This window comes from Stylophora pistillata, chromosome 3 (assembly GCF_964205215.1).
Source record: "Stylophora pistillata chromosome 3, jaStyPist1.2, whole genome shotgun sequence".
Taxonomy (NCBI): domain Eukaryota; kingdom Metazoa; phylum Cnidaria; class Anthozoa; order Scleractinia; family Pocilloporidae; genus Stylophora; species Stylophora pistillata.
Window position 1 is genome coordinate 30,032,596 of NC_142521.1, and position 9,888 is coordinate 30,042,483.

Genomic DNA, 9,888 nt, shown 5'->3' on the forward strand with positions numbered 1-9,888 from the left:
ATGGTCGAAACAACTGAAAAAGTCAGCACGACCGTTTGTTTAGTGGCAATCAATCTCCTATTCAGCCCTCCCCTTTCCCCAACCCAAAATTTGTCTTGAAGTCCCTTAGGCTACATTGATACTTAAGGATATCACCCTTAGGCAAAACTTCTCAACAGAAAACATTTTGACTGAACTCGACACTTGCCGAATACGATTTAAACCAGCCGATGAAGAATTCCCGGAGGTAAACGAACAGTAGCCCCAGTGCTCTTTTTCAAAATCACGTGAGATTTTGTTTCTGCCGCGGACTAAAAGTAGCGTGGGCTCGTGTTGGAAGGACAAAATTCAAAATAGCACCTTCGGGGTGAGAGAAACACTTCTGTATTTGTCATACCTTCTCATTACAACTGCTGCGTTCCATTGTGTACTAACCAATCCAGAAAAAATAGAAATTTATCATTTTATCGTATGCCAAAGGAGGAAAGTCTTAGGAAGAAATACATAAGGTTAATCAGAAACAAAACATTGAAGCTGGAATCCTCTCATACTCGAATTTGTTTCGCACATTTTGAAGGAGGTAAGACTGCAGAAATATTGTTGGCAATTGCTCTCTATCTTTCCGTGGAGTAAACCTTGTAAAGAGAGGAAATTACCTACAAGGAGGGGGCTTGCTTTCAACGATGTAATGTCAGAAACTGATCTCGCTGTTGGTTCTGAGTTAGAGTTTGAAGTAGTTCAAGCTTGTGTAGTAAAAGACTACACAGAAACGGTCGAGTCTGAGACCCCCTCAGTGGAGGCTAATAATGTTCTATCCGCTGAATTTAACTGCACCGTGTCCCAAGAAACTCAAACAGATACAAATGGGGACGAACGGAAAGAGCACACTAGAAAAGCAGCCCTCTATAGATATTTTGCAAGAATTGGTTGAAAATTGTGGTTGTAAAAGTATGGACTAAATATCTAATGGAAGCCTTGAACTCCGATCCCTGGCAGCGAAAAGACCCGCGCCTTGTCGGCAAATCTAACGGAGTACTAAAGTACCTTGCTGATTTGCTATAGCTAAATAGGGAAGTGTTTTTTAGGCCGTCTATAAGGAGAAGTCGTTTACTTCTTAAATTTAATTCCTTGGAAGGACAGATTAAGCACAACATGGGTTTGTTTACTCTTTTTTGCTAGCAAAATATAGATGTTAGCTTTTACGCGGTGGGCGTGAACATTGTGTTCTGATCAGACAACAGGCCTATAATGTGTCTTTACGCATCATCTACACTTTATAATATATCGCCATGTAATTCATTGATGGCTTTGAACCCGACCGTATTTGAGGGGGATAAATGACTTCTTACTTGGCTAGCCTCTTCGACAAGAGTACCAAATATCTTATTGGTTGGCTTGATTCTTTTAAAATGTCTAGGATATTATGAACACAGTCCAGCAAATACGAGATATCGTCCATTTTTCATCTCACAAGATAACCTCGTACGAAGTTATGTGGCTTACATGAGGTACATGACCTTAGTGAGCCTGCGCTCCTTCGTTAATAGCTGGGTTGGATGATGGAAAGTTGAATGTTGAATAGCGCGAAGTACTGCATGTTGAATATATCAATACCATAAGTACAAAGATATTGCATTGCCACAACTACAAAGTGGAATTACGAGAAGTACAATGTTTAATACTTGAAACTTGGAAGTTTAATTGTAAAAAAGACAAGGTTGAATCGGAAAAAGTTTCATAAGGAATAAAAACTTGAATGTCCAATCACGAAATAAGGAAGAATACTAAAAGTACAATTTCAAATCGCAATGTTGAATTTTGGCCCCGATGGGACGCCATATTTAATAACCTTTACAAATAAAAATGTTTCGGCGAAAGCTTTCTCTTTAATTTGAATAACGTTTGTTTTCTTTATAACTCACTCGCTATCAAATTGTTAAGTTCAAGGAGGATTTTCCCGTACTTAAACTCCTAATTGTAGCCCTAAATCATTCGGGTTCTTTTGGAAATCATTTTTTTATGTATTAGAAAAAAAAATAAAAATGTTATTCACCAGCTTGGGTCGGTCCGTACTGGGAAAAACTGTGCCCTCGGTCTTGTGTACCGCCCTCGGCCTACGGCCTCTGGCGGTATCCTAGACCTCAGGCACAGTTTTTCCCAATACGGACCTCCCGGCTGGTGAATAACATATATGTATTGAACGACGGTCCCTTATTTTTCTACAGGAGACGGAAATGGTCTGTTGGCCTTTGATCTCATCAAAGATTCGCGCCAAAATTCAACATTCATTTGCATTGTAATTGTTGCGGGAAGATGGCAGCTTCTTCGGCAAGCTAACGTCTCTCGCGAAAAAACGAAAACCTCCTGTGAATTTTGGGTATTTCGAATGGAGGGACATAAGTATAAAAGAAGAGCTTGGAAGTGGGACACTTGGCTCGGTGTATCTGGTGAACTACGACAAAGAAAAGCAAAATGTCTTTTGTGTAGCATCTAGGATTGTTAGTTAAGTAAAATTGTCTTAACTTAGTTGCGTTAGAAAACGAAAATTGTCGGCTCGCGTCTCCAAAGTTATGCAGTTTTTATTGCTATGACCCACAATACAATCACGTTCATTTCTGGATACAATTATTTACTCGCCATTAAGTCTTGTGCCTTTGTATGAATTTTTCTTTGTCAAGTCCGTTACCGTTTAGTTTTATTCGATTTACAAACATGAAAAAACATGAAAAAAATTATTCAACTGGTTGCTGAATGATTCGATTAAACAAAATTAGGATTTTGAACTGGTGCTGAATAAAATTCTTTCTTAGCCTAAACTTATAAAATCGTTTGTATCTGGGGCATGTCAAACCCATTTGTAGCTTAAAGGTCAAACAGGGACTGCCACTCACTAAACCGTACATCGAAATGAATTGGCATAACATCAAATGGACAAAATTTTTAAAATTGGCTCACCATTAAGTCTTGTAATCGCCTTCGTATGAAATTTGTTGTTGTTGTTGTTGTTGTTGTTGCTGTTGTTGTAAAGTCCGTTACCATTAAGTTTTATTCGATTTACAAACAAGAAAAAATATGAAAAAAATTACGTCGTTCAGAAAGTCCTTTGTGGGAGATGCACATGTTCTCCTCAAAATTCCCCTTGGCTAATTTTAGAGCAGAAACCGTGTCCATTTCTAAATTTCTGTAATACAGGGCTCCATATTTGATACCTGGTAAACTGGAAATTAGGTGACCAATAACTTTGGCCTCACCACGGATTTGACAGAGAAAGGGTTTTTAAGGAGACAAGCGGTCTGATGGCAGCAATTACATTGGCTATGCACTTCTGTTGGATTTTGCCGTGCAGATATAGATCATCAATATACTCACATATGATATGACCACATTGTCTCAAAAAAGCTAACGGGGGTTTCATCATCTTAGTGAACATTCTTGGGCAGATGCACAAACCATTTGGGAAGGCTGTGTACTTGTATAGGGTGCCCTTGTAGGAGAATTTTAAACATTTTTGGAAATCAAGATGGATCTTAACACAATAATATGCATCTTTTAAGTCCAAACAGGCCATCCAGCAACTTGGTGTGACAAGTTTCAGAAACGGTATGGATAGAATCCATTTTAAAATGCGAGTTTTCAACAAAACAATTCAACTTTCTTAATTTGTGGATGAGTCTCACATTACCATCTTTCTTAGGAACTGAGAATATAGGAGATATAAATTCCCCTAACTCATGATGACATTGTACTACAACTTCCTTTTCTTTTAGTGAGGAAATTTCTGCCTCAACAAGAGCAACGTGGTCTTTACAGATATAATTGGGAGGATATGATTGCTGAAAAGGATGGGAAGAAATACTCAAGTGTTTGGCCCGCACTTGTATGCAAAATATGAGGATCTGATGTCAATTGCATTCATTTCTCATAAAATAAGGATACCTGGCCAGCTCTAAAGCACTTTACTTTTAGCCTGAGATAAGGTAACAGATGGTCCCTAACATACCTAGGAAAATTACTTGCCTGAGTTGTTAAATCCTCTAAGTCTGTCAACTTTCTCTTGAAGGGGGTCAAGCCCTGAGTTGGTTTTGATCTGGGAGGATTGAAAATCCTCCTTCTGTTCACTAAAAGAGGCTTCTGCTGACATCTGTTACTATTGTCTTGATTAGGATGGCCAGTATTTTGCTTGTAGTATCTGGCATTAAAATTGTTTTTGGTCATGACCTTACTAGTAGTTCTCAATTCTTGAAGTGTTTTAGGTAAATCATCCCCAAACAGGAGTTTCCCTGGTTTTCTGCTTCTAGCACATGCTGGACGAAAATCTTGATGTAAGAAATGTTTTAAAGGATCCCTTTCCTTTGTATGACAGTTCTGTACAAACATGACCTGGCATGGCAACAGAATCCAACAAGGGGTTTATCAGCGTTTTGTAGCTGGGGATGGTTTTCTTTTCTCTGTGTTCGAGAAGCTATCAGTTGTGCATATAATGGAAATAGACACCTTAATAAGTGCGTCTTGGAATGCTGAAGTTCGGATATCTGAGCGTTTGGCATTTGTGGACAGTTTGCTGCATATTTCCTCATTTACTCTGGGAACAAGCACGTTGTCACAATTACTCGGAGTCTTATATTTCTGGAGAATTTCTTTTCTCTTCTCCACAGAATACTCTGCATTAAATTTTCCATTTACTGAGTCAGCAAGACCACTTGCAATTGGTGGACCTGTGTCTTCTGAACAACTCAGAAAGGAACTGATTTCAGACAACAAATTAGCGTTGTCAGAGTCTCCACCCGACATATCCTCAAGGTCGATATCCTCTCTTTCATCTCCAAATAAACCTAAGGCATCTGCCTCACTTCCGTCATGTTGATGCAGCATATTTGCTTTCTCTGAAGCATCGCTTTCATCCTCGTCTGCGGATATTATGCTGGCTTTCTGTGAAGCCGTAGGAGATTTCCTTTTTTTAGATGTTATGATGGCATCGTTAGGGGATGACCGTTTCTTGCTTACGAGTTCTTTTAGCAAGTTGTTCCCTAAATCGATGCTAGCTTCCATACTAGTTAACGCAGCAATGAGTGCGCTAGACTCTTGGTTACTACTTTGCTTTTCTGTGGCACAATCATCGTCGTTGTTGGCAACCATGTTCCTTTTGAGAAAAAAAAAAACGCGGGAAACACAAGATGGCACAAAAAACCAATTCAATACGGTACAATGGAAAAATTACTACCTCTCTAGGACTCCTGAAAATCAGCGAAAGGAAACAAGGAATTCAGACGTTATAATGATACCACAAACCGCGCTAATAAATCGAATAACACACGGAGGGAAAAACCTCTTCGCCTGTTCGATGCTAAAGCACGACACAACTGGTTGATGCATAGCGCTACTCTCTCTCTTACCAGTCCCTCACGACCTAGGCTGATGATGAAATAGAATCGTGGATTTTCATCGACCGATTACATTGAGCGAGCTTACGTGAATCTACCAATAACAGAGTCTGACATGATTACAGTAACCATAGCAATGGCTTACCATCCCGAGTGCAATTATAGGAAGCCGTTTCTAGAGCTTTTCGGAGTCTGTTTATCTAAGATTGTAATGCGGGTTAAATGTTTAAAGATTGGAATTACAAGCCCTACTTTCAAAGAATAAATTTTGACAGGACTAGGTATCGTCAAACTCGGTCAGTGATCATTTCCATGTTTGACAAATCGCACTCCTGCCTCGCGGTCCTCCGATTTGGTTTATCACTCTTACGATCGCGGACCGAATTGGACTCCTTGCTATCTTCTAACCATTACTATTAACATCATTGTTGACCAAGAGGTAATTTAATTGAGAAAAGATATGCACTAGTGAAGCTCACTGAGCATTGTCTGACTTTCATTTCGAGAATCATGCCCACTTGAGAACAATTGATACTTTTTATTGTACAATGTAATTGACACTGTATGGATTTTACACTTTCTAAAGTTCATTAATGATAAATGATTTAATTCAGTAAAACGCAAATCTTTACTCTGAGCAGATTGTACTTGATAAATCAGATTGTTGAGATAATTTGATTATTCTTCTTTCAAACTCTTAGACTGGCACATTCCTTGTTAGCTTAAGACAGAGGTAGCATATGAAAGATTTTTCTGTCAAGAGGGAAACTGCAAAGTTAAATTGAATATTGCTCGTTGACTTGACAGTTTTCAATTAATGTTACTATAAATGATGAAATGAACGGCTCTTAAAATCATCAAGTCGTCTGAGAAGAGAGTTTTACTGTAACATGGCCAAAGGAAAGTGCGCGCTCTGTGTCCACCATTTGCCCATAGGTGCACGCTTCTAACGTGAGCAGACGCAAAGACTAGTTTCCGGGCGCTTGTTTTCTCTAGTCACGCAAGATTTTAGTGTTGAATAAAAGGAAGTCTTTTGCCACAATACATCAATGTTGTGCTGTAAGACAAATTGTAATCAGCACAGCGTACACTATTAACTTATGGATGCACTTGAAAGGTTTGCTACGCACTAAGGAAGCTAGAGTCGCTCTCGGCAATCGCCTCGACCGACTATTACGCTTCTTTCGAGCTTAGAAACTTCCCGCGCACATCTATAACTCAATAGTGTACGCTGTGCTGTTTACCATTTGTTAAACAGTGCTCTTAAAACTACAATAACCGTATTTTAGTAAATACATCTTACAAGTAGGAAGCAGGCTATCAGTGGCACTGCAACACGGGCAAAGAGGCACGCGCGTCGAGCCAGAGAGCCACTGGAATGTGAGAGTGATATGGGTCTGGGCATGCTTTCCTTACAATATCGGCCCTAAAAAGATGTCACCATTTTGATGACTAGATAGTTAGATGCTCCAAATTATTAACCTATAGAATATAATGGAAGCATAAACGAGCATGAAAGGGAATCGTACGGGGAGACCTCTCGCTCAAAGAAAGCGTTACGGTTCGTGCTAATATGCCGAATAAGTTGCGAGCAAAGCTAGCAAATGTTGACGATTGGTTTGATACTCTACATGAGAAATTTAAGCGCGTCTGTATGGCTGAAAACGAGTGCATTTTCATGTCCAGTTGGTCTGTTTTGACCTTCTAGGATGCTTTTAAATGAAAATTAGTAATGGCTTAAATAAGTACTTAAAATTTTTTTCAAAGACAGCAAACTGCTCTCGGCGCACAGGATCGTGCAATTTGTTGTCTTTAAAAAAATTATTAGAGCCTATTAACACCAAATTGGACCCAGATTCAAGTTATTATCCAAATCAATAATATACATTAAAAAAATTACTCGCTTGTGATTGGCTAAAGACGTGTGTATCTTTTTTCGTAGCGCGACTGCAAAGTTGTAACACGGGTGCAAATTACAAATACCGCGCGCGCTGTCAAAACTTCGTCTGTCTTGACTTTCTGTGATGCTTTTTTCCGTGGGAATTTTCACTAACATGATTTTGAGTGCAATTTGGTGCTTATTTAGACCAAATTGCACTTGAAATCATGTTCTTCCTAGTTAAATGATAAAAACATCCAGTCAAGACAGACAAAAATTTTTGACAGCGAGCGCGTTGTTGGTAATTTGCACTCGTGTTACATGATAAACGCACTCGTTTTCAGCCAATCAGAGGCCCGTATTTTTCTCATCTATGTTATTACATTTGTTAAACCATTAAGTCTTTTTGTGAAATGGAAAAATTTTAAAAATGTTAAAACCTGTGGAGAGTTGCGGTATTTTTCATATTTTTAAAACTGCTCCACCAAGTATAGCTACCACAAGGATAAGTTTTACGACTTTCCTCAAGATTGGAGCTTCGACTTCCCTCTTTCTCCTTTGCATTTTGATGGTAATCAGCTTGTTATCGGTTTTCGCTGGTGAAGGTGATCACAATTGTCAAAGATAGCGGTAATTTGCTTCGTTTAAGATATCCATCAGAAGGGAGCTTGTCACGGAGACACAATTAGATAAGCCCTTCCCTTTCCAAAGATGTTTGAACGAAAAAATAGCTGGGCCCAGTTGATACATACATACATACATACATACCCTTTATTGAGAATCCCTGAAAAGGGTTTTTCAGCATCAACATTAAAAATAGTAAAACTAAACAAATAATTTCATAAGTATGTACTTTCATATTACTTATATATTACTTAATTACTATATGCAAACAACAATTATCATCAAAGATCGTTCATGTTACAAATCAGTTCATTAATTAAATGTCTCTTAAAGACCTTAGTACTTGTGATTTCCCTTAAATCTTTACTGAAATTATTCATACTTTTACGCCACGATAATAAAGGGCGCGTTGGCCAGCATTGATTCTAGTAGATGGAGTATTTAAACTATCTCTATATCTCGTATGTCTATCATGAATAGTAGCTCTAGTTGAAAATTTTTATGACAGATAACTAGGTGACCGTCCTTTGAGAGATTTGTGCATCATAACTGCATCATTGACCATAAGTCTTTGTTTGACATTTAGCCATCGGAGCGATCTTAAACCTGCAGAGATATGGTCATATTTGCGGAGTCCCAAGGTAATCCTGGCTGCAAAATTTTGAACAAGTTGAAACTTATAAATATTAGTCGCAGAAGTATTGCTCCACACTGAGGAGCAGTAAAACAGCTTACTAAAAACAAAACTATTAATAATTAACCACAGCGTTTCCCTATCAAGTATATTCTTAATTCTATTGATTTGAATCAGTCTATTCATACAGCTAGCAACAGTTTTACGTACATGTTCTTCATAAGAGAGACACTGGTCTAAGAACGCTCCAAGATCCTTTGCCACAGGTATAGGTGATATTTGTTTACCACAAAGCGTTATCGTAAAATCAGGTAACTGGCGTAGCAATTGCGGCACGCCTACCACTTAAAGTTTAGTTTTATCTGGATTTAAAGGTAGTGAATTGTGGCAAAACCACATACAAATTTCGTTTAGGTCAGAGTTAAGTGCAGAGACTGCATTATATAGCTCACTAGTTTTAAATTTCAAGTAAAGTTTGGAGTCATCAACATAAACAGCAGATTGAAAACGTTTAGGTATAGATAGAAATCATTTATGTAGACAGTAAACAGAACGGGACCAAGAATAGATACCTGTGGAACTCCATAATCAACTGGGAAGGACTGCGAAACCACATCCCTACTACGAACATACTGATACCTTCCCTTTAAATAACTTTTAAACCATTCTAGCGCTGATGGAGACACACCAAGGCTGCGAATTTTAAATAAGAACATGTCATGGTTTATACTATCAAAAGCCTTCGACATATCCATCAACACCAATATTGAGATTTTCTTTTCATCCCTAGCTTTTAATAGGTCCTCAATGACAAATAGAAGAGCCGTTTCGGTGGAGTGATATTTACGGTTGCCACTTTGAAATTGTGATAACTTGTTGTTATTGTCTAAGAATGTGACAAATTGTTTGTGGGCCAACCGTTCATTCACTTTGGATAGTACCGGTAGCAATGATATGGGCCGTTTGTTACATGGATCTCCAGCATCTCCTTCTTTAGGAACGCAAGTCACTTCTGCGACTTTCCACGCACTTGCGAACGTATTACATTTAAAGGAATTGCTCATCAGGGATGTGATTATTTGCAAAGTGGCTGGTAAACTATCCTTTAGTATTCTTGCTGGAACTTTGTCAAAGCCAGGTTCTTTGTTAGAAGGCAGATTTAGGATAATATTCGCCACATCGTTCTCTGATACAGGTTGAAATTCGAACTGTTCACTCAGCGTAGAAACGTTAAAGGTTTCATAGGCATTTGAATCCAAAGACCTATTTTGGTCCTTGGCTAACAGACCGGCTTTTATAGCTGCTAGACTTCCAACCGATGAAAAATACTTATTAAAACTGTTTACCATTTTCTCATGACTGTCATTAAACTGTGGTAAACCAGAAGATTT